The sequence below is a fragment of the Mauremys reevesii genome, linkage group 22 (genome assembly GCF_016161935.1).
Source record: "Mauremys reevesii isolate NIE-2019 linkage group 22, ASM1616193v1, whole genome shotgun sequence".
Lineage (NCBI taxonomy): Eukaryota > Metazoa > Chordata > Testudines > Geoemydidae > Mauremys > Mauremys reevesii.
In genome coordinates this window covers 10,215,187-10,241,336 of record NC_052644.1, presented here as the reverse complement: position 1 = coordinate 10,241,336, position 26,150 = coordinate 10,215,187, and the positions used below count along the sequence as shown (strand labels likewise).

Here is a 26,150-nt window from a genome sequence, read left to right as displayed (position 1 = left end):
GAACAATGAATGATTTTGTTTGTTCCTTCTGACAAATACTGTTATTTGCCTAGGCTGTTCAGGAAAGGACAATTGTGTTGCAGAGAAATCAGCAGCAAAAATTAGGTTTTCAAGATATCAAGATTTTTCAAGAGCTCAGCTGCCAGTTACTCAGCATGAAGAGCTCCTTAGAAAATCTGACAAAAACTGTCACAGTGAGAGGTGCTGGGTGGATATTAATGAGAAAACCCCATCCTGTCTCATACATTCATTTTTGTCTCAGAGACACATCACCAATGTATGACAAATTAAGGGCTTGTGACTGGACTGTGTAGCTAAACAGGGAGGAAAGGGAATATAAAATACCCCCCATCCCACTACACAGCCATGCAAGATTTACTGTCACAGTTACAAGACAGCTCCACCTCGAACACTTTCCAGTCCCCCTGAGAGCTCCCACCCTGAGGACTCTTGACTTTCCCTGTCTCAGGGTGGCATCTCATGAATATTGATCTCTTAGACAGGGATCTGACTATAGTAACCTGATCATATCTTCCACTTACCACCCTTCAGTCCCATCTCAGACTCAGCACCTGCTTTGTCCTCCTTCCAGGAAACTGTTACCAATAAAACTGACCAAAAGCCTTTTAAAAACTAAGTATTTTTATTTATCAGTCGTGTAGTTTATAGAAATAGAGTAATATCCCTTTAAATCATCTATGAGTCCACTGCTCATGTTCACCATCGGCTATGAATTGGAAGCTGCCGGAAACCAGTTGGTGCAGCAATATGGGCCATGCGTATTTGTGTATATTTAGAAAACTCATTTATTTGGAATAAACTTGTTTATTTATAATCACCCCCAACTCCAACATGGTATCTGGCAGAAGCTGTCCTTCAAACCCCCATCCAAGAGGATTCCTTTGTGGTCATACATAAGTTACAGCTTCAGCCCAGAATAAGTGTTCAGTCTTATGTAGCTACATTAAGCCAAGTCCTTCCAATCCTTCCTTAAGGACTGGGGCCATCAGTGGATCAGAGGTCCTGTCCATATGCAGGATCAAGATGAAAGCCCTGAATCAATCTAAACAGGTTATTTATCCAAAAATCCTTCCTTTTTCTCTAGGTATCTGTATAATCCAGTTTGAACTAGTTTATGCACACATCCCCAGAAAGGTGGCTTCAAAGCTGGAATCAGAAGGGAAAATTTGTATTTCCAGAACCCCAAGGGACTTCCTAAGAAATCTACTTCACACACACTGTTCCAAAAAGTCCTTTGAAGTTCCACAGAATCCCAGACTAGTGCAAAAACATTTGCATAGTTACTGCAATGAACTGCAGAGATTTAAATCTTAATTCAATAACGATGACATTAATTAAGTAAAGTTCATTCCGGGTGTTACAGGAAATTGTCTGCCTGTCACAATTACCGTAGGTTCTTGCCTAACACAGTTACATCCTCCACGTGAACTGTTGGACAGGAATGGTGTTGGCCCACACACTGTGTGGGATGGGACCAAGAAGTTTGTATCATCTGAAAGGGTCCTTACACCCAACAGTGCATCTTTGCCTATAAACTCAGCTTATGACGCTTTCACATATGGATGGGAACAGTGATTTCACATGTGCTAGAAGACCAGAATGAAAGGCCCATTGCCTCCGCTTCTAGATCTCTCACCTCTGTAGAACGTAAATATTCTCAAACTGATAGAGAATCTGTTAATTTAATCAGGTTAGGACTTTGTGAACCAGGGTAGTAGGGGATAGAGTGGAGTAGCCAAAATAACAATGACGCAGCCACCTCTTTGACATCCATATCATTGGGTGGGAATAAAAATCCCATTTTGTCCAAACTGGAAAACACTGGATCTCCAGAGTACCCTGGCACTATGTACTCTGCCAATGCATCCCACATTGGTGCCCATGAACCTCTGTCTATGATCAGCCAATCCCTGAAAACGGAGCTAATAGTGACCTTTTTGGTTTACATGTTCATGTGCACCTTGGGCTGGTGGGGATGGGAGATGGACAGGGGAGACAATGTTTGATGAGCTCAACATAATAATTAAAGAAGCCTATGTGCTCAAATACAACTATTATTTGGGGGACATTAACAAACTTCACCACCCATGGGTGAGCCACACCAATAATTGCCTTGCAAACATCAATCATCACAGTACCAACAGCTGACTTGGTAACACTAAACTGATTAGCCATGGACCTGCAGCTGTTTGGAGAAGCCAGTTTCCAGATGGCAACAGCAACTGCTTCTGCACTGGTATGACCTCCCTCACCTGTGTGTCCCAGTGCTGGAAGGTTGGAGGAGCTCCTTACACAGGTGAATGGAAGTGTCCTTCCTCATGTGGAAGTCTTGGTCCCTGTTGAGCAACTGGAATCTGCATGATGATGTGGTCCCACCATTCTCAGCTTGTGGCCCTGCGCCAGAGTCACTGGTTAGGCCAGACAGAATCTACAGCTATTAAACCCTGCATCAACTATTAAACCATCCACAGCTATTAAACTATTCCATGTCCATATTCAATCTGCACCATCTCCTTAGCAGGGCAAGGAGTCACCTTTGGACAACAAGCCACTGTCACAATGCCCATTGTAGTATCTCATGCCCATTATTGCCAGCTGTTGCCAAATGCCATGAATGCAAACAGTTGCAACAGGTCATCCAGAGTAGGACCAGTGGTGAGCTGGAGCCGGTTCGCACCGGTTCGCAGGATCCGGTTAAATTTAGAAACCCTTTTAGAACTGGTTGTTCCAGGACAACCGGTTCTAAAAGAGCTTTTAAATTTAACAACTGGTTCCCGCGAACAGGTGCGAACTGGCTCCAGCTCACCACTGGCCTGGGAAGTTGGGCCCCGTGGAGTTGGTCCCGGTCCCGGCTGAGCGACTCTGGCCTGGCCCGGCCCGGGGAGTTGGCCCCATGGTGCAGGTACCGGTCCCAGCCAAGCGGCTCCAGCCCGGCCCCGCCTGGTCCGGGGAGTTGGGCCCCGTGGCGCCGGTTCCGGTCCCGGCTGAGCATCTCCAGCCTGGTCCAGGGAGTCGGGCCCCGCAGCGCTGGTGCAGTCCCAGCTGAGCGGACCCGGCTCGGCTTGGGCCCCATGGCGCCAGTCCTGGCCAAGCGGACCCAGCCCCGGCCCCAGCCCCAGCCCCAGGCAGTGCAGTAAGGGGGCAGGCAGCAGGGAGGGGGTGTTGGAAGAGGGCAGGGGAGTTTGGTGGGTTGTGGGGGGGTGGATAGGGGTTGGGGTGGTCAGAGGGCAGGGAACAGGGCGATTGAATGGGGCAAGGGTCCTGGGGGCAGTCAGGAAGGAGTAGGTGTTGGATGAGGCAGTGGGGGGCAGTCAGGGACAGAGAGAAGGGGTGGTTGGATGGGGCAGGGGTCCCAGGGGGCCATCAGGAATGAGAGGAGGGATTGGATGGGGCAGCAGAGGGCAGTCAGGGGACAGGGAAGGGGGGTGGATGGGTTAGGGGTCCTGGGGGGGCATCAAGGAATATGGGGAGTTGGATGGGGCACGACCTCCTTGTGGGGTGAGAAGGAGGGAACCTGTTATTAATATTTTGGCAGCTTATCACTGCCACAGCCTATTTGCTTGCCTAGGCGTGCAGGCTGCCCTGCACTCGGTCCCTTGCTCTGAGCACCTGCCTCCGGCTCCTTGAGTTCCAGGCTGAACCATGACATCTGGCAGTGAAACGAGTGAGCTGTTTTATAGTCTCTTGCCGTTCCAGTGGCTTTAACTGCTTTTGCTTGTGAGATCTCCCATGTCGCAGCCCTCTCATCTGGTTTCCATCGGGCTTCAGGACACATTTGGACATTGGTCCCTCAGCTGCTTTAAGCCCCTTGCCTGGTTGATGGGCCTGGAGGATCCTCTCAAACGAGCTTGGTGCTGGGCATTCAGCTGTCAGAGGTAAAAGCCCCATGCCCAGAGTCTGCCTCAGCAGCCCTGTCTGCTATGGGATCTGCTTCCATCCACTTCTCTGGTTCACTCTAAGGTCAAGCCAGTAGCTGCACTCACAGTTAAACCAGAAGTGCTGGCCCCTGTGTGGTGTCTGGTTCCTCTCTGCACCCTGGCAGACAGCTGGTGTCCGTGAGCTGATACTGTACATTATTTGCTAGCTGTATTACCTGGGTGCCCCACTCATGTGCCAGGACTTCATTGTGCTAGGTGCTGTACATACACAGATATGTAAAGCCTCTAGCTAAACAAGTTCTTTAGTTCCTTGATATTTATAGATTAACATATTTTAAGGCCCAAAGGCCATTATGATCATCTAGTCTTAACTCCTGCCTTACATAGGCCCTAGAATTTCACCCACTAATTCCTGCACTGAGTCCAAGAACTTGTAGTTGAACTAGAGCCTATCTTTCTGAAAGAAGTCCAACCCTGCTTTAAAGGCTCTGGATGATGGAGAATTTACCATATCCTCAGGGAAGTTGTTCCAATGGTTAATTACTCTCATTTTTTAAAAATTTGCACTTTATTTTCAGGTAGAATTTTTCTAACTTCAATTTCTAGTCACTGGATCTTGTTGTGCCTTTATCTGGTAGGCGAAAGGTCCCCCATACAAATATCTTCTCCATGTGTAGGTATTTACAGACTACGATCAAGATGAGCCCATTTCTTTCTTGTTTGCTTTGACCAGCAGGGAGATGGTTAACAATGATGACATTTAAATAACTGTCATTAGGTTTCAGAGATAACAACATACTGAAGTGAATGGGGACAGTTTGCCTCCATCAAATCTAATTTCAGGCTGTCCACATACATCGCTAGCATCATTGCATCTTTTACACTCAGTTCACAATCTGAATTGTGTTGTCAGTTGGTGTGCATGTGTGTACCTTTATATGCTGTCCCAGTCCTGCACAGACAGTTGGTTCAGCAAACCTAAGCAGTACTATCCAGAAAGCTTGTTTTGGTGGCAAAAAGGCTTTATCTAAAAAGCACTTTATCAGCGTTCCATACACCACATGGGCATATTGCATGTATGCTGGAGGATGTACCAGCACATTCAGTGTAAAGTTATTTCCTAAGCCAGTACAATGAATCGAGGGATGTACCTCGATATTTATGGGGTGGAACAAAAAAATTACATGCCTCATGACATCTGTTTGTTCCCTTCCCTTGTACCTTGTTCCTGATGTCTCGGACAAAACACCCCTATTCATTATTCTGTCAAACCATCTTATCTTGTGCTAGGTTGGGGGCATATTTCTGCTAGCTTCCTGACACATATTTATGTTAATATCCAGTGACTAGTACTTCTTGGGTGCGCCTGTGTTTCTGCAATGCTAACAGTATTTTTTCCAAGTTCATATAACAGACAGTGAACTTGTAAGAAAGCATCTGCTCTATGACAGGGCCTGGTGTTTGCTCATAGCATGGCCTGGGGTTGCTGACTGTGGTTCAAACCTCAGATCTTGCACCAGACATCATGCTCCAGGCTCTCTCTCTCTATTACATTCCACTGGTTTTTGTCTGTTTTATGGGGAGAATATTTACCCATCATCCCAGAACAGCATCATGCATGGACTGAACATGACCCAGTGGGCTAACCACTGTTATATGGCCACCTTGTGTTATCCACACATTCATGCCCCATCTGTGCTTTGGTCTGCACATTCCCTCGCACAACCTGTGGACAGTTTCCTTCCGTCAATAGTTTTAGTCCCATATACTGGGCCTGGCAATGTTAGGTCTGGGACTTTAGTTGAGAGGTGTCGTCTTAGAGTTGTTCTGAAATAGTGGGATAGGCATTATTAGTGTGTCCCACAGTGATATGTATATGAGGAGTAAAACAGAAATTTGGAGTAGTGACATCACAAATGAGGCCTGTGATGGGTTAGATCACAGAACCCTCCTTGGGAGCTGCCACCTGATGTGCCAAGACTAGAATCATAGAATATCAGGGTTGGAAGGGACCTCAGGAGGTCATCTAGTCCAACCCCCTGCTCAAAGCAGGACCAATCCCCAACTAAATCATCCCAGTCAGGGTTTTGTCAAGCCTGACCTTAAAAATGTCTAAGAAAGGAGATTCCACCGCCTCCCTAGGTAACCCATTCCAGTGCTTCACCATCCTCCTAGTGAAAAAGTTTTTCCTAGTATCCAACCTAAACCTCCCCCACTGCTACTTGAGATCATTTCTCCTTGTTCTGTCATCTGGTACCACTGAGAACAGTCTAGATCCATCCTCTTTGGAACCCGCTTTCAAGTAGTTGAAAGCAGCTATCTAATCCCCCCTCATTCTTCTCTTCTGCAGACTAAACAATCCCAGTTCCCTCAGCCTCTAATCATAAGTCATGTGCTCCAGCAGCCTAATCATTTTTGTTGCCCTCTGCTGGACTCTTTCCAATTTTTCCACATCCTTCTTGTAGTGTGGGGCCCAAAACTGGACACAGTACTCCAGATGAGGCCTCACCAATGTCAAATAGAGGGGAATGATCACATCCCTCGATCTGCTGGCAATGCCCCGACTTATACAGCCCAAAATGCCGTTAGCCTTCTTGGCAACATGGGCATACTGTTGACTCATATCCAGCTTCTTGTCCGCTGTAACCCCTAGGTCCTTTTCTGCAGAACTGCTTCCTCGCCATTCGGTCCCTAGTCTGTAACAGTGAATGGGATTCTTCCGTCCTAAGTGCAGGACTCTGCACTTGTCCTTGTTGAACCTCATCAGGTTCCTTTTGGCCCAATCCTCTAATTTGTCTAGGTTCCTCTGTATCCTATCCCTACCCTCCAGCGTATCTACCACTCCTGCCAGTTTAGTGTAATCTGCAAACTTGCCGAGAGTGTAGTCCACACCATTCTCCAGATCATTAATGAAGATATTGAACAAAACCGGCTCCAGAACCGACCCTTGGGGCACTCCGCTTGAAACCAGCTGCCAACTAGACATGGAGCCATTGATCACTACCCGTTGAGCCTCTGCTCCTGCTTTCCCTGAAAACTCGAGACCCCAGCACCCTGTCTTGCTGAGCCAGACACGCCCGTCTGCTCCAACAAAGACCCAGGGTCTGTATTACTTGTCCCAAAGCTGCAGGTTTACCTGAAAACAGCTCACAGAGGTGTTCCTGTCTTTAACACTCAGATGCTCAACTCCCAATGGGGTCTAAACCCAAATAAATCTGTTTTACTCCATATAAAGCTTACACAGAGTAAACGTATCAATGGTTTGCCCTCTATAACACTGATAGAGAGATATGCACAGCTGTTTGCCTCCCCCCCAGGTATTAATACATCCTCTGGGTTAATTAATAAGTAAAAAATGATTTTATTAAATACAGAAAGTAGGATTTAAGTGGTTCCAAGTAGTAATAGACAGAACAAAGTAAGTCACCAAGAAAAATAAAATAAAACACACAAATCTATGTCTAATGAAAATGAATACAGATAATCTCACCCTCAGAGATGCTTCAGCAAAGACTGGACACCTTCCAGGCCTGGGCACAATTCTTTCCCCTGGTACAGCTCTTGTTCCAGCTCAGGTGGTTGCTAGGGGATTCTTCATGATGGCTCCTCCCCTTTATATATCTTTTGCATAAGGCAGGAATCCTTTGTCCCTCTCTGGGTTCCCACCCCCACCCACCTTCTCAATGGAAAAGCACCAGGTTAAAGATGGATTCCAGTTCAGGTGACATGATCACATGTCACTGCAAGACTTCATTGCCCACTTACCAGCACACACATATACAGGAAGACTTACAAGTAAAACACAGCCATCTGCAGACAATTCTCTTGGTTAATGGGAGTCATCCAGATTCCAAACCACCCTTAAATGCCCACACTTTGCATAATTACAATAGGCCCTCAGAGTTATATTTCATATTTATAGTTTCAGATACAAGAGTGGTACATTTATACAAATAAGATGATCACACTCAGTAGATTATAAGCTTTGTAATGATACCTTACAAGAGACCTTTTGCATGAAGCATATTCAAGTTACATTATATTCACTCATTAGCATATTTGTATAAAACCATATAGACTGCAACGTCACAAGGCCTTCATTTATAAATATGTTGTAATTAGTTACCACACAGTACTGTCCATCCATGTTATAAGTTACTCTTACTGCTGGTTGTTACCATCTGGTAAGTTTCGTCGGGCAGGAGACAGGAGTGGCTAGTTTCTCTATTCCATTGGATTGGCCTGAATCATTGTGGCCACACAATAAGTTGCAGAGTCAACAACATTTCTAGCATAACAAGCCATTGTGTGATGTTCTTTTGGTTTTCATTGCTCCATAATACACCAGTAGTTGATGTAGATCCAGTTGTTTTTTTGTAGATGCTGTCTTCCAGATGACCTACTGAATGGACAGTAACAAATTTATCAGCTATTGCTATGTCAAGATTCAATATTGATAACCAGTCACTGAACAAGACTGCTTTGAAGAACATGTGCCTTAGTTAGGGTGCAATGTTACTGACCCAAACATTTATGACTGGTACTAACAGGGAATTCATCTATACAATTTGATATATTGCCATTTCACCACTGTTTTTGTTATACACTGAGGGAGATGCCAGTTAGCTGTTTATTAATAATAAAGTGAGGCAATTTTCTCTCTCTCTTTTAAATATTCTCTGAGTTGGTTATTATCATTATTGTGTAACTCTCATAAGTGGTACAACGAATTTATTTACCGGTTTGTATTTTCCTTGCGTTCATATTGTTTACTGCAATTAGTTTGTTAATTTTGACTTGTATTTGGTTAAACGGTTTAGCGATGTCATGCAATTTATAAATGGTGTACTGGTTCTTCAGTAGCCAGACCCCTAATACCATGAATTACAGATTCAGAGAGAGTTTCCACCATCTGGTGGTCAAAATATTTAATGTTTTGTTACATTTATATAGATATATTTTCCATATTACTTTGTTCCAAATAGGTCTCCAGATTCAGATAATCTTGCAATATAACCAAAAATTTCATCTAGAGTTTGGAGTCGCCTATTTTGAGAGATACCAGACTACAGAATAGTCTTTTGCCCAGCCCTTGAGTCTTGTGCACATTCCTGATAAAATGCTAGGATATTAACTATCAAAGATGTGTACAGCAATAAGAAAGTTGCTTTTACACAGTAGCCAAATTCATTAATATTTCAATGACAAAGATGTAAAACCACAGGCCCATGAATTTACTTTGCTCAATAATTTACAGTTTAAGTAACAGTTAGACCTGGCCCAGCTAATGGTTTCTATAATGTCTCTGTAGACGACTGAATACTCAGTTGTCCATATATGGTAGACTGAGGTGTCAATGACCAGTCTGATATATATAAATCACTTCATTTTTATTTTCCTGATGCCCAGGGGTTCCTTCACTGTGTGTTGATATATTTTGGTGTCTTTGGTCTGTGGGAAGCACCCCCTATGCAGTTGAAGTTAGTTAACATAATACAATTGTTTGTTTGTTTTATATTCCTCTTGTTTTCAAGTAGCCCAAATTTAATACTCAGGTTAACTTATTTTTTGTACAATGTAATAGGGATCAAGTCTTCTACAACACAAGCTATGCTTTTGTTCTGATTTTCCCAATTCTTAAGCACATATATATCTGCTTCAGATGCTTTTGCAATTTTTGCATAGACATTCATTTTTACTTCCTTAAAATGTGATTACTTATTTTTTTATACTAAATATAGCGATTTACTGCTAAAATAGATGCTCACGATCATCTGTGACAAGGTGTATTGCTTTCCCCTGCTGAGCACTCTGTTTTAGCACAACAGGTTATAATAAAAATTTTACTCAAGCTTTTTAGAGTTAATTTGTTAACCATTTGGAAGTACCAACGTCCAAATAGTTAACAACTACTACTTCCCTTTAACCTAACATAAGGTCTATGCAAACTCTTTGAGGGTATTAAACTTTCATGACACTTGATTGTGTTTGGAAGACAAAGGTGGAAACCTGTCGACATTGTTTAACATTAACATTTTGCAACATAACCATAGTACATATTGTTATATTTTTAACATTTTTGCTATAACATACTTATTACTATATTTTAATATTTTATAAAGGTGCAAAAAACCAAGCAAGAAATTGACTAGAAGTCCTGGCACAGTCAAGGAATTATGATGTAATTGGAATAACAGAGACTTGGTGGGATAACTCACATGACTGGAGTACTGTCATGGATGGATATAAACTGTTCAGGAAGGATAGGCAGGGCAGAAAAGGTGGGGGAGTTGCGTTGTATGTAAGAGAGCAGTATGACTGCTCAGAGCTCCAGTATGAAACTGCAGAAAAACCTGAAAGTCTCTGGATTAAATTTAGAAGTATGAACAACAAGGGTAATGTCGTGGTGGGAGTCTGCTACAGACCACCAAACCAGGGGGATGAGGTGGACGAGGCTTTCTTCCAGCAACTAACAGAAATTGCTAGATCACAGGCCCTGGTTCTCATGGGTGACTTTAATCACCCCGATATCTGCTGGGAGAGCAATACAGCAGTGCACAGACAATCCAGGAAGTTTCTGGAAAGTGTAGGGGACAATTTCCTGGTGCAAGTGCTAGAGGAACCAACTAGGGGAAAAGCTCTTCTTGACCTGCTGATCACAAACAGGGAAGAAATAGTAGAGGAAGCAATAGTGGATGGGAACCTGGGAGGCAGTGACCATGAGATGGTCGAGTTCAGGATCCTGACACAAGGAAGAAAGGAGAGCAGTAGAACAGAGACTCTGGACTTCAGAAAAGCAGACTTCGACTCCCTCAGGGAACTGATGGGCAAGGTCCCCTGGGACAATAACATGACGAGGAAAGGAGTCGAGGAAAGCTGGCTGTATTTTAAAGAATCCTTATTGAGGTTGCAGGAACAAATCATCCCGATGTGTAGGAAGAAAAGTAAATATGGCAGGCGACCAGCTTGCCTTAACAGTGAAATCCTTGCTCAACTTAAACACAAAAAAAATGCTTACAAGAAGTGGAAGATTGGACAAATAACCAGGGAGGAGTATAAAAGTATTGCTCAGGCATGCAGGAGTGAAATTCGGAAGGCCAAATCACACTTGGAGTTGCAGCTAGCCGGAGATGTTAGGAGTAACAAGAAGGGTTTCTTCAGGTATGTTAGCAACAAGAAGAAAGTCAAGGAAAGTGTGGGCCCCTTGCTGAATGAGGGAGGGAACCTAGTGACAGAGGATGTGGAGAAAGCTAGTGTACTCAATGCTTTTTTTGCCTCTGTCTTCACAGACAAGATCAGCTCCCAGACAGCTGCACTCTGCAGCACGGTAAGGGGAGGAGGTGACCAGCTCTCTGTGGAGAAAGAAGTAGTTTGGGACTATTTAGAAAAGCTGGATGAGCACAAGTCCATGGGTCCGGATGCACTGCATCCGAGGGTGCTAAAGGAGTTGGCCGATGAGATTGCAGAGCCATTGGCCATTATCTTTGAAAAATCATGGCGATCGGGGGAGGTCCCAGATGACTGGAAAAAAGCTAATGTAGTGCCCATCTTTAAAAAAGGGAAGAAGGAAGATCCAGGGAACTACAGGCCAGTCAGTCTCAACTCAGTCCCTGGAAAAATCATGGAGCAGGTCCTCAAGGAATCAAAATTGAACCACTTAAAGGAGGGGAAAGTGATCAGGAACAGTCAGCATGGATTCACCAAAGGCAAGTCATGCCTGACTAACCTAATTGCCTTCTATGATGAGATAACCGGCTCTGTGGATGAGGGGAAAGCAGTGGATGTGCTATTTCTGGACTTTAGCAAAGCTTTTGATACGGTCTCCCACAGTATTCTTGCCAGCAAGTTAAAGAAGTATGGGCTGGATGAATGGACGGTAAGGTGGATAGAAAACTGGCTAGATGGTCGGGCTCAACGGGTAGTGATCAATGGTTCCATGTCTAGTTGGCAGCCGGTATCAAGTGGGGTGCCCCAAGGGTCGGTGCTGGGGCCGGTTTTGTTCAATATCTTCATTAACGATCTGGAGGATGGTGTGGACTGCACCCTCAGCAAGTTTGCAGATGACACTAAACTGGGAGGAGTGGTTGATATGCTGGAGGGTAGGGATAGGATACAGAGGGACCTAGACAAATTAGAGGATTGGGCCAAAAGAAATATGATGAGGTTCAACAAGGACAAGTGCAGAGTCCTGTACTTAGGATGGCAGAATCCCATGCAGTGCTACAGACTAGGGACCGAATGGCTGGGCAGCAGTTCTGCAGAAAAGGACCTAGGGGTTACGGTGGACAAAAAGCTGAATATGAGTCAGCAGTGTGCCCTTGTTGCCAGGAAGGCTAATGGCATTTTGAGTTGTATAAGTAGGGGCATTTCCAGCAGATCAAGGGATGTGATCATTCCCCTCTACTCAGCACTGGTGAGGCCTCATTTGGAGTACTGTGTCCAGTTTTGGGCCCCACACTACAAGAAGGATGTGGACAAATTGGAGAGAGTCCAGTGGAGGACAACAAAAATGATTAGGGGTCTGGAGCACATGACTTATGAGGAGAGGCTGAGGGAACTGGGAAGAGAAGAATGAGGGGGGATTTGATAGCTGCTTTCAACTACCTGAAAGGGGGTTCCAAGGAGGATGGATCTAGACTGTTCTCAGTGGTAGAAGATGACAGAACAAGGAGTAATGGTCTCAAGTTGCAGAGGGGGACGTTTAGATTGGACATTAGGAAAAACTTTTTCACTAGTAGGGTGGTGAGGAACTGGAATGCGTTACCTAGGGAGATGGTGGAATCTCCTTCCTTAGAGGTCTTTAATGTCAGGCTCGGCAAAGCCCTGGATGGGATGATTTAGTTGGGTTTGGTCCTGCTTTGAGCAGGGTGTTGGACTAGATGACCTCCTGAGGTCCCTTCCAACCCTGAGATTCTATGATTCTATGACATTTTGTTAATATTACTTTTTTTCATTAATATTGAGGATGCCCTCACATTTTTTCCCTTGAATAAAAATCTCTGATTAAAAAAAGAGAATTATTTTTGTTTGCAATTGCATTATTTGTTGAGGCAAAAATATATGTACATATATTTATAACGTAGGCCTTTGCAAAAAAAAATGGTTATTAATAATATTATGAATACACCTCAATCATAACATTGAAATAGTGTTACCACTTATATTTTTTTTAAAAAGGATAAAATTGACTTTTGTTTCAACAAAATTTAAGAAAAAAGTAGTCACATGACACACACACCATATGACACAAGACAACAAAATACATGACAAACTTACAATTAAAGATGAATAGCACCAGAATAGTATTTATAGCTATACAAGATAAGGCATTAAGAGCTAAGTTATTAAAGCAATGAGTTTTAGAAAACAGACTGATAAACAGAGGAGTTAAATATTTAAATAAGTGAGTTATTAACTTTTTCTTTAAAACCTTTGATAAGAATTGATAAAAATTCATATTAAGTTATCTGACCACTTTGTTGTATTAATTTCGTTAACTTAAGGCAGTTTCCATCACTTCATATTCTTTTTATTTAAAAAATGCCATATATGGAAATAAAAAAATATCCATGTTTCATATATTAATTAATGGCTAGAATTAGAAGAAGAGTTAATATCTCTATTGTTTGTCAACTATATTTTCAAAAAAGGCGTATTTCTGGCTGTTCCATATCTGAGTGGTTAACATAATTAATTTACTGGACTTATTTAAACTAAAGTTTTTACCTGGTTTTCCCTTTGTTTTTTTATTGTTGCTTTGTCTTTTTCTGCGATGGAGATTTGTATAATAAGTACTGTATGACTTTTAACTTTTAAAGCAAAGAGAAGGCAGAAGTGAAGAAAGATGTGTGTAGAGGAGAAAGCAACATTGAAAGGGAGGGAGACCTGAGCTAAGAGATTAATTAACTCTGTCAGATCATCTTTAGGTATAAGCAGCAGCAGCCAGTTTAGCAAACTGAGAGAGGATATAAAGGAAAACTTAAGCAGTATGTAAAAATATTTTTAAAAGGTTATATTGTCAGCTCTGAGTGAGGAGTGGGGCTTCGTGGGTTAAAGCAGGAGATTGGGAACCCACACCCCTGGTGTTTATTCTGGCTGTGAGAGGAGAGTGGGAGTTGTTACCTGCTCTTGCAAAACCTGAATTTCTTCCCCCAGTGTCTGTTGCTTTTGTCTGTCTGCCAAATGGACTGCTGGAGTGCCCTTCCCTGCTGCAGTTAACCATTTCTGAGTAACTCCATGAGTTAATGTATCAATTCTAGGTGTTAACCTGCTCGCTCTTAGCTTTTGACATTGACGTTCTTTTTTTTTTCCACTCCCCTGCAATCAAGTCATAGCTCCTGCCTCCTGATATGCTCTGTTAACTGCTCCCTTTTCTCCTTCATCTGATTTACCAATCTGGTGAAAGTATTGTTTGCTACTTCTCCCTCCTGTGCACTTATTTCTCCCATCCTAACAGGCACCAGCCTAGGTTTCAGTTTCAGTTTTACTAGTACCTGGCTCCCATCATACAGTGATGGTTGCAGTATGGCGCCCCCTGCCCAGGGATTGCTTGGTAGCTCTTGGTCTGGGTCATTGCCAATAGCTCCATTCCAGCAACAATTCTAAGCATTCCATTTTCCATCTTTTAATTTTGCTCAGGGCGCCTTTTTCCATTTTGGTCCTCATTCTTCACGCACTGCACAATTACCTGAAATCTGCTGTTGCCAAACAAGATTTATAATGGGGGATGGCACTTCTCTTTTATGCAGATTATCTACTGCGGTTCATTTTCTATTCTGTTCCTGTGCTTTCCAGGGCTCTATTGCGTTTTCTAATTTTTTGTGTCTTCTATGACTTGCTCAGCCAATTTCATGGCATATTGTGTAAGCCAATTTACAGCCATATCCATTAATTTCAATATTCTACCCTTATTATTACCTCTGCCATCACTTTGTATATTCCAGTCCATGTTTCCCCACTATCCTTTTTGAACTCATATGGGCCTCCTTTGCTGGCTATCCAGAGTGTCCATAACTCATCAAACTCTGTGGAGATATTTAGGGAGGGAGGAGGGGATTTTCAATTCCCTTCAGTATTGCCCAGCCTGGTATTTCCATGTCTCTATGTAAGCTCCAGTATAAGGTTTGTTTTAATGTGGTTTGTTAAATGTGTGTTTGTTAGGGACACAAAATGCATTCCTATCTAAGCACTGACCTAGCTTTAGGGTTCTAGGCGACCTTTCCTGGAAAAGACACGTAAACCTCAGGTAGAAAAACAGGAGGGTTAATATTTAACCTACTTTTTTTGCTTTCACTTTCCTTGGTCAGAGTTCAGTCCCTTTGTTCAGTGTATTCAAAGTGTGCGATCCATTCCCTGCAGGAACGCACTCAAATCCTATTTTAAAGTCTTGTTTTTATTAACACTGGAGTCCCCGCATCTGGCACTGAGGCATGGAGAATCTTCCAGATTGTGGTCTAGTTTAATTTTCTGAAAAAAGGTAAGAGCCTCTGCTTTAATTCCAAATCCTCCGCTTGTGTTGATGGGTGGGGCTGCATTAACTTCAGGGGAGGTCTGACCTTTTACACTCATTGGCTTGGGGAACAGATTGAGGAGAACAGTGGTTGGAATCTATAGCTGAGTTCGTAGTGGGAAGAATGAAAGATAAATTATGATTCTTTGAACAAATGTGTCATCTCTTCTTAGAATATTAGGGTTGGAAGGGATCTCAGGAGGTCATCTAGTCCAACTCCCTGCTCAAAGCAGGACCAATCCCCAGATTTTTACCCCAGTTCCCCAAATGGCCCCCTGAAGGATTGAACTCACAACCCTGGGTTTAACAGGCCAATAAACTCATAGACTTTAAGGTCAGAATGGACCCTTATGATTATTGAGTCTGACCTCCTGCACAATGCAGGCCACAGAATCTCACCCATCCACTTCAATAACAAACCCCTAACCTATGTCTGAGTTACTGAAGTCCTCAAATTGTGGTTTGAAGACCTCCAGCTGCAGAGAATCCTCCAGCAAGTGACCCGTGCCCCATGCTGCAGAGGAAGGCGAAAAATCTCCAGGGCCTCTGCCAATCTGCCCTGGAGGAAAATTCCTTCCCGATCCCAAATATGGTGATCAGTTAAACCCTGAGCATGTGGGCAAGACTCACCAGCCAGCAAACCACTCAGCTATCCCTCACCCCTAAATGTCTTTTTGACATTTTCCTTTTTTACTTGGCTAGTTGATCTGTCTGAGGGTTTACTAGCAGATAGAATAGGGGGCTATAGTCTAGGATGAAGAGGCAGTGGTGGGTTACTGCATGGGCCCTGTACAATTTGGGGGCCCCACAAGAGCACCGGAACTCTGGCCCCACCCCCTGCTCCCCCGCATCTCCCTATGTCCTGTTCCTCCTCTTCTCCCTGAGGGCCTGTCCCCTGGCCCAGTCAGAAGATGGAGCCTGTGGTAGGGTGAGCCTATTCCCCCTGCCCCTACGCAGAGTAGGGTGACCAGTCAGCAAGTGTGAAAAATCGGGATGGGGGAGAGAGGTAATAGGAGCCTGTATAAGAAAAAGACCCCAAAATTGGGACTGTCCCTATAAAATTGGGACATCTGGTCACCCTAAAGCAGAGCTGGCAGAGCTGCTCACCTGAGCCCCTCTCCTTTCCCCCTCACATGACACAGAGGTGGCTCAGCTCCCCCCACCCCACACACACACAGTGCACAGAGCTGGCCCGAGGTCCTCCCTCCCCTATGTGGTATGCCCCACAGTTTGGGGACCATTGCCCTAGGCTGTCACCCAGGGAGCCCACATGGCTGTGGGGAGCCCCGACCCTCCACCTGCCCTGGGCAGGAGTTTGGGAGCCCAAGAGAAGCTCCTGGCCCATGTCCGTGCCCCCCAGGGTGCACTGCCCAGAGCAGGTGGGGGAGAGGGGTCTAGGGCTCCTCACAGGGGCCCAGGCTCCCTGGGCAGCTCTGAACACAGCCCAGCTTCCGGCCAGGCCAGGGGGTGAGGCCTTGGGGGGAAGGGAAGGGAAGGCGCAGGGGTGGGGCCCTGTGGTAGGGAGAGGATGTGAGGGACCTTTGTGCCAGGGCCCCTTATATCTTAATCCACCTCTGTGCAGAGGTTATAGTTCATCTCTTCTGATGATTCATTTTTTGAAATGTCTAGAGCCGCCCGTGGTTGGGCAAGTCGCATGTTAACAGCTTCAGCCTTTATTGCCACCAGATGGCAAATAAGAATGGTACAATGTATCCACCATTTTAAAGTGCTTGAAATCCTCAGCTGGTTGATGTTCTATTAAATCAAATCTTTGTTTTTCTTATTTACTGGTCTCTGTCTAATTGTCTCTATAAGATTGTGTTGTAATAATATTTAGAGGTTCAATATTTTAAAAAAAAGTCCTAAATATTTCTGTGGATAAAAGCATTGGGCTCAGTTTACTGTCACTCATAGGATTATGTTATTAGGACAGCTGCCGGATATTTCTGAGTGTACACAGATCTCAAAAGTTATATACATTTGAGAACAAATAATTATTTAACTGAAAAGTCATAACTGAAATTCACTATTTTCATCAATCATCATCGTCATCATCATCAGGAGAATGTTGGAGCCCTAGTCATATTATCTGTGATGCTGGCAGCAGAAGCCAGGAGTGATTCATTGTACTGAGGGCTATTGAATTATTTTTCTGGTTTAGACAATGTGCTACCAATACTCTATCACAGCGGTTGCTTTCAGAAATACAAAAGGAAGTCGAACTTGGCACATATCAGACTTGTATTGAACCCAGGAAAGAAAACAGACTCAATCTGATCAGAAAGCATCATATTCACCAGCTTCTATAGCTACCAGAGCAAACTCATTGTCCAGCGCTTGGTCCTTTTGCATTGTTTGCCTGTGGGGTGTGTGTGTTGGGGGAGGTTGTGAGGGAGGGAAATAGCTCACACACAAGAAAAGAAACCAATCTCAGGGAGGCAGCACTCAAAGAGGCGTTAACATGTGGTGACAGAACAAGGAGTAATGGTCTCAAGTTGCAGTGTGGGAGGTTTAGGTTGGATATTAGGAAAAACTTTTTCACTAGGAGGGTGGTGAACCACTGGAATGGGTTACCTAGAGAGGTTGTGGAATCTCCATCCTTAGAGGTTTTTAAGGTCAGGCTTGACAAAGCCCTAATTGGGATGATTTAGTTGGGGATTGGTCCTGCTTTGATCAGGGGGTTGGATTAGATACCTCCTGAGGTCCCTTCCAACCCTGATATTCTATGATTCTGTGATTTGTTATTCTTCTGTTTAAAAATTTTCTGTCATTCAACCAGAAACCAGAACTAATACCAACTGATGACCAATCATACTCCATGAATAATGAATAGTCACAGACAGGTCATGGGCTAAAAAAGGTCCATCTTATTTATTTGGTAAATACTTAAGAAATAATAAATATATTCACAGATTAATGGAATACATTTGTAAAATCAGGATCAGTTCATTAATAATTGGTTGAGATTTTTCAAAAACATCTATTTGAGCTAGGAGATCAAGTCCCATTAAATAATCAAGGAAATGTGCTCCTAAGTCATTCAGATCATGTCTACACTAGAAAAAGATTTCTAACGCATGTTAATTAACAAGTAGTAGAATCCTAAGCATAGACATGGCAGTTGTAGTGTTAGCAAGTCAAGATAAACCCAACTGCCTTGTCTATTCTAGCTTTTAAAATGTCAGTTAACATGCACTATAACATACCTTTTTCCAAGTGAAGACAAGGCCATAGACACATTAAAATACGGCCTTGACCTTCCACCTCAAGTCTCATAAGCATTGAAGCGTACATGTCCTGTAGAATATCATATTTCATCGTCATAATTATTAGCTGGGTAGCAACTTCATACAGATCTTCGTATAGATAGAGCTTATCAAACTATTTGTTGAAAATAAGATGTATGAGGAACTTTGGGTAAAATAACTCAAATGCTTTTGAAAATGTTACCCACGATCTCGTGACCAGCCAAAGATGAAAGAAGGCATTTCTGGGCAGTGCTGTCACGTGGGAAACAAGGTAAAGAGACTGAGTGTAATATGGAAACTGTGGGCCAAAATCTGCCTTCATTTAAAACCATCCAAACCCACTGACTTTGCTTAAGTTGCAAAGTTTTAGCTAAAGGTGGAATATGGCCTTATATGTTTTACTGCTTCATGGCTTGATTCTAACTCTCATTTACCAGGAGAAACTCCATTACCAATGTTGTTAGGCTGCTGTAAAAACAATGTGAGTGGAAAATTAGCCCCTCAGTAAATAATTTGCTTCTTAAAAATAATGGATCTTGAAATACTTGGGCTGGATGTTAACAAAACTAAATTTCAAAGGCACTCCAGACTAAATTGATACAGATAAACTCAGCAAATGTATTGTCTGCTCTTACATACTAATTGTTTGAGTTACAGGGGAGAAGGGATGTCATGGTGTTATTTAGAAATGAGTGAGGCCAGACTTGCGGCTAAATTATGTTTGTTTTGTCTGCCTAAGAAAGAAACAGTGCATATTGTTATGGTGAAAGGTGCAAATGGCTAGCACATTAAAGTCATTGATGATAACCCCCAGCACAAAATTCCCCTTAGAAGATATCACACAGTAACCTCCTCCAGTGGGCTATTGTGGGTTCTGTGTGGTCAAAATGCTCTTCTTTGGCATGCACATACACAGACACTCAGGGAAACTGTTCTGAATTAACTAATGGGGTGAATGAAGGTGAATTAGTTAAACTTTAGTAAACTCCTATGTGGATGCTCTCCTTCAGAATTAATGTGGCCTTAATTAAACCAAATTAAGGTTACATTAAAGCCATTTGAATTCTGAATAAGAGCATCCACATCAGGATTTACTGTGAATTAACTAATCCACTTTAAAAATTCAGTCAGATTATTTTTCCTGCATGTCTCTACGTAGACAAGGCCTCCTGTCTCTGGCTTGGTCTACATTTAAAATGTAGGTTGATATGGCAACTGTGCTCACGGATGTGAAAAATCCAGAGAGATAAAGATAAGCTTTTGATCTTACCCAGAGCTCTTTTTCAGGTCTAGGAAATTTACTCAGAGTGTCACAGCTACATCCACACCCCTAAGTGCAGTAGCTATGCCAACTTAACCCTCAGTGTAGACGCAGCTAGGTCAATGGAAGAATACATCTTTTGACCTAGCTGCCATTGCTCAGAGAGGTGGTGCTCCTATAGTGATGGAAATGCCCCTTCTGTCAGTGTAGGCTGCATCTTGGGGGTATGCTGGCAAAGCTACAGCACCATAGCTATGACGCTATAGTCCCTGTAGAGTAGATATGGCCTCAGAATGGTAGTACAAAAGGAGAGTGGATGATCAGGCTCATTTTGCCAGGTTAGCAGCCGGAGACTAGGGCTTTCCCACAGCAAAAATCTCAGGGGCTGGGGCAGAAAGAGGAGTCTATGAAGCAGTTTCTGGAGAGAGAAGCAGAGGCCCAAGACAACTGCTAGTCAGTACTGGGCAGAAGTACCTGTCCAGAGATTTCTGCAGAAGAGAATGGTCTGTATGTGTTTGTTACAACCCGGTTCAAAGGAACAGGACTCATGTACATTCAGTAAATAAACAGTATCACTGATTTGTCCTGTAACTGGGGAATTGTCCTGCCAGGCCCTGAATTCTGCTACTGCTCTGTAAAGGGAAAAGTTTGTTTGTTTGTTCATTTTAAAATTTTGCTTTAAATTAATGTAAGAACATAGGAACATAAAAATGGCCATACTTGCTTAGACCAAAAGTCTATCTAGCCCAGTAAACTTTCTTCCTGGCCAATAGCCATTAATGGGCCTATCCTTCATGAATTTATCTAGTTCTTTTTTGAACTCTGTTATAGTCTTGGCCTTCACAACATCCTCTGGCAGAGTTTCACAGGTTGAATATGTGTTGTGTGAAGAAATACTTCCTTTTATTTGTTTTAAACCTGCTGCCTATTAATTTCATTTGGTGACCCCTAGTTCGTGTGTTATGAGGAGTAAATAACACTTCCTTATTTACTTTCTCCACACCAGTCACGATTTTAAAGACCTCTACCATATGCCCCCTTAGTCGTCTCTTTTCCAAGCTGACAAGTTCCAGTCTTATTAATCTCTCCTATATCAAAGCTGTTCCATGTCACTAATAATGTTTGTTTCCCTTTCCTAAATCTTTTCCAGGGCCGCCCAGAGGGGGGGACAAAGGGGGCAATTTGCCCCGGGCTCTGCAGGGGCCCCCAAGAGAACAGCTGAGGCTCTCGCCTCCGCCCCTCTCCTGGAGCCTTAGCGCTTCAAGCGGTGACTCTCTGGCGGGGCCTGAGCTCCGCCCGGCTCAGAGCCGTGTGCTGAGGGGGCGGGGCTGCGAGCTCCAGGCTGAGCTCAGCTCCCTCCGCTCGGCGTGAGTTCACAGCCCCGCCCCCTCACCATGCGGTTCGGAGCGGGGCGGGGCTCAGGCCCCGCCGGAGACACGCTGCAGCTGTTCAGCGAGGCGCTGAGGCTCCGGGTGAGGAGGGAGCCAGGGGGAAGAGGCTGGGGCCGGGGGGGTTGGCTAAGGGGCAGGGAGTGCTGGGGACAGTCAGGGCATAGGGAGGGCAGAGGTTGGGGAGCGGTCAGGGGCAGGGAATGGGGTTGGATTGTGGGCATTCTGGGGGGGGTCTGTCAGGACTCAGCAGGGTGGGGGGTTGGGGCAGTCAGGGGACAAGGAGCAGGGGTGGGGTCCCAGGGTAGTGGTTGGGGAGGTGGGGTCTCTGGGGAACGGTGAGGGGACAAGGAGCAGGATGGGTCAGGGATTCGGAGGGGGCAGTCGGGGCAGGAAGTGGGTGGGGGTCGGATAGGGGGCAGGGCCAGGCTGTTTGGGAGGCACAGCTTTCCCTACCCTAAAGCTCATTCAGCAGTTTGAGGCTTGCAGAAGAGCCAAGCTATTAGCTTTTCCATTAGGTCTACCATCCCTTTCACTTCTCAAATGCCAAATTATAGTCTATATTTAATTTCAGTGCCATAGGGAGATTCGTGTCAGGGGAGGGTAGCTACATTTAAAATTAGCCACTGGGGGAAAGGATCACATGAGAAGAGCAATATCCTTCCCAACTCTACCAAGGGAGATCCCCTCCCCTGCATTCCCTGAGGCTCCAGAGGGGTTAATTCAGTGGTTCTCAAACTTTTGTCCTGGTGACCCTTTCACATAGCAAACCTCTGATGTGACCCCTTCCCTTTATAAATTGAAAACTCTTTTTTATATATTTAACACTATTATAAATGTTGGAGGCAAAGCGGGGTTTGAGATGGAGGCTGACAGCTCACGACCCCCAGTAATAACCTCGTGACCCTCTGAGGGGTCCTGACCTCCAGTTTGAGAACCCCTGGATTAATTTAATTTTAGCACCCTGTGTCCATTCACATGCACGTGCTATTTTGAGCATTTCAGTTTTGACAACATAGGCTCATCCCAGATTCTGGAACAAGCTCAAACGCTCAGTTCATGGAGTATGTACATAAGCTATAGTAAAGAAAAACACACAGTAACCATCTCCAGTTTGTGAGGGATCACATGGAGCCAGTCTCTAGGAAACAGATAAATGCATGGAGATTAAGTCCATTAATGGCTATTAGCCAGGATGGGTAAGGAACGGTGTCCCTAGCCTCTGTTTCTCAGAGAATGGAGATGGATGGCAGGAGCGAGTTCACTTGATCATTACCTGTTAGGTTCACTCCTTCTGGGGCACTTGGCATTGGCCATTGTCAGTAGACAGGATACTGGGCAGGATGGCCTTTGGTTTGAGCCAGTATGGCTGTTCCTATGTTCTAACCTAAATGAACCCAAGGTTATGGAGATAGATATGAGTGAAGGAAGCCAACAGAGTATCAGAAACCTGGAAAAATCTCTGCCTGGATGGGCTCAGGTGTTTGGTTACAAGCTGAGGTGGTTCAAAAGTTTTGGATTTCTTTTTAAGCAGAATTTTTAAATTGTTTCTTTAAACAATCAAATACAGCAAGCAGCAAATATTTGGCCACACACTTCTGAAACCTCAAACCATATTCAGGTTTTGGCAGACTAATTTCAGCTTTTCAGTTAAAAAAATCACAACAAATTTTGAAGGAAAGCAGACATGGTCCGTGATTTTTTTCTGCTTTTTAAAAACCCCTAGTTTTCGATCCAGAAAAAGTTTTGATGGAAAATATTTGTCCAACCCTTTTAATGAGCTTTAGTGCCTTTTAGCACTAGCTGATGCTGAGAACCAGTGATACCTTGTAAAGAAGTTTTCTCAAAACTGGGTTTGTGCCGAAATGCCAAAGGTTTATTTTTCCCAGGGGCGCCGGTGGAGGGGAGCAAGTGGGGCAATTTGCCATGGGCCCCGCAAGGGCCCCCAGGAGAATATAGTATTGCAATTTTTTTATAGAAGGGGCCCCCAAAATTTCTTTGCCCCAGGCCCCCTGAATTCTCTGGGCAGCCTTGATCTTTTCCAATTCTAATATATCATTTTTGAGATGGGGCAACCACACCTGCACACAATATTCAAGATGTGGGTGTACCATAGATTTATATAGAGGCAATATGATATTTTCTGTCTTATTATCTATCCCTTTCTTAATGATTCCCAACATTCTGTTACCTTTTTGGCTGCTGCTGCACATTGAGTGGATGTTTTCAGACAACTATCCACAATGACTCCAAGATCTCTTTTGTGAGTGGTAACAGCTGATTTAGACCCCATCATTGTATATCTATAATTGGGATTATGTTTTCCATGTTTTCCAATAACATGAAATGCAATAAAATAAACATGTGCCTAGCCAAGTATATGGGTGTCCTTGTCATAAATTACAAATAAACAAACAAAATTAGAGAGCCAATATAAGTGAAGAATCATCTTGTATTAGACCAACTTCTCTTGGTGAGAGATACACGCTTTCAAGTTTACACAGAGCTCTTCCTCAGATCTGGAAAACTTACTGAGTGTGACAGATAAATACAAAATAGAACAGATTGTTTAACATAAGTAATTGCATATTTCAAGGGACCAAAATAAAATAAAATAAAAATAAATAAAACTGGATCTCGGCATCCCTGCCATAAATTACAAAAAAATACAATTACACAAACAGCAGAACATAAAGCTCCCATATAAGAACTCTGATTTCCCTCAAAAGCCCCTCTCTGCAGCACCTTGCAGTGAAATGGACTGAAAACTTTCACATATTATATCAAATGGAAGCTGCTTCACTTGAAGAACTGTCAAGTTCACATCATATATACCAGGAGCCAGATAAAAACATAAATACTTTTTCTGGAAGGTTGCACATAATCTGACTTTATTGCTTAGAACTGAAAAGGACAACACACAAGAACCAAATCAGAGAGAGAGAAAGCAGGCTGCTCTCTAAAAAACAGAGAGCCGCAACTCACCCAATCTTATCTGAGGCTGGCAGGTTGCACACTGACTCTGATCCCATGCTTCCATACAGAACCCCCTGCCTGCAAGCAGGACCAGGGAAACCCCTGTGAATTTAAAGTCCTAGATCATACTTTTAATACAGTTTTCAATACATCACAAGAACCTCATTTTATTTTGCTTTCTGCCTTTCTCTCCTGACTAGGATGATGGTGCGGAAAGCCATGTGCCTTTACAATGACTCCAATTCAGCAAACCATCACTTTTCAGAAAAGCACATGCTGATCTTAAAAAGGACTTATGTGGGTACTTTGCTGAACTTGAGCCTATAACAGGTGCTCTCACATTTTCAGTATATCATTTTGTTGACTCTGAAAATAATTCTGCTTATGAGGAAGGGCAATGCATACACTGATATCTCTGCTATGATAAATTAACTTCTCTTCTCATTCTTTCTCCATTCAGATCTCCCATAGGTATGTTTCAAATCCTACCTACCAAATATCCCATTTTGGCCTGGCCAGTCTCTTTTTAAAGCCCTGTCCCAGTTGTCCCAACTTTTTTCGCAAAAGTGGGCATTTGTCCCGTGTGCTCTTGCTGACTCGATCAGTTGGCAAGGGCAAATAGGACAAACACACACGTTTGTCAAAAAAGTGGGGTGTGGTGCAGAGGAACATGCAAAGGGGCGAGCTAGCCATGCCAGCCCTGCGCAGCGGGAGAGGCAGGGCTCAGGCAGGGGATAGACAGGCGACCAGCGACAGCCTTGTGCAGAGATCAGGCAGGGCTCGAGTGAGTGGCTTGGGCCAGTCTCATGCTGGGGTGGGGGGGAGGGGCTTGGGCAAGCCCTGCACAGTGGCCCAAATTCCCTTTGGGAAATACGGTTATCCTAACCCGGGGACCAAATGAACCTGTATCAAAGCTATTTATTGTGAAAAATAATGTCTAGTGCTTTTAGATGGACTTTCTTTCATATGTGACACAGAATTACGTGTTATTTTCAATGAGATACAAGAGAAAGAAGTAGGTTTTGGCTACACCTGGCAATGCTGACAGCACCCTCTTTAGCAGCACTAGATAACCCTGTGGAGTTTGCTGGTTGTCTGCTCTAGGAGAACATTCACACACCTCAGAATCAGGCGCCAGAGGAGTGTTTGATGGTATCAGTATGTGCCACACCTTCTGCACTGTGTGCTCAGTGCAACAAAGGGGCATGTCAAAGCCAGCAATAAAGTAACAGAGATGCATTGAGTCTGGTGCTCAGGAGATTGCTGGAGGTGCAGCAATAAACACGCTGGAGATATCAAAGTCCTTGAACGGCTGAAAGAGACGACAGACAGGAGGAGGATGGGAGTGACCAACAATGTAATAAGTCAAAATTTTCCCTGGAATAACACCATTGAATATCTGTGTCGAATTAGATCCAGTAGGTCTGTTATGTGCACTCCATCTGGGAAGAAGCAGAAAGGCCTAAAAAAAAGTTCAGAGCTTTAATGCCCACCCAGAGAGCATCCACATGAATGGTGAGTTTAGAGTGAAAGTTTTGTTGGTGAAAAATACCACCAGGAGTCTGCAGAGATAATCTGTGGGAGCAGATTACTCCTCACCCTGCTGCTGTCACTCCTGTTGAGTAATACCTCACTCTACCAGTGGTCTCCCTAGCCAAGAGCTTCACAGTGGACTAGTCATGTTGGGTGCCCAATTCGAGAGACCTTGAAGAGGCCTGAATTTCAGAAAGAGCTGAGGAGCCCCATTCTGAATGTCAGGCTGTTAGCCGAAAATCAACAGTCAGTTTAGAAACTCTTGGCCATTGAGTTCAGTAGGACTGTTCATGGTGTAGGATACCAATCCGCATGAATCAATACCACAGTGTCCAT

The 26,150-nt window shown here is 43.9% G+C and overlaps 1 protein-coding gene across 2 annotated transcripts in view; it reads left to right on the top strand.

The window, feature by feature from the left end:
• Window positions 1–15,295: 15,295 nt before the first annotated feature.
• Window positions 15,296–26,150, top strand: part of LOC120388657 (butyrophilin subfamily 3 member A1-like) — a 35,440-nt gene continuing 24,585 nt past the window's right edge. The window contains exon 1 of one of the 2 annotated variants that reach the window (XM_039510636.1): window positions 15,296–15,375. The gene's annotated coding sequence lies outside the window, so the exon portion shown is untranslated. Of the gene's footprint in view, window positions 15,376–24,521; window positions 24,612–26,150 lie in introns of those variants that run through there. The other variant, XM_039510637.1, reaches the window with a different exon arrangement.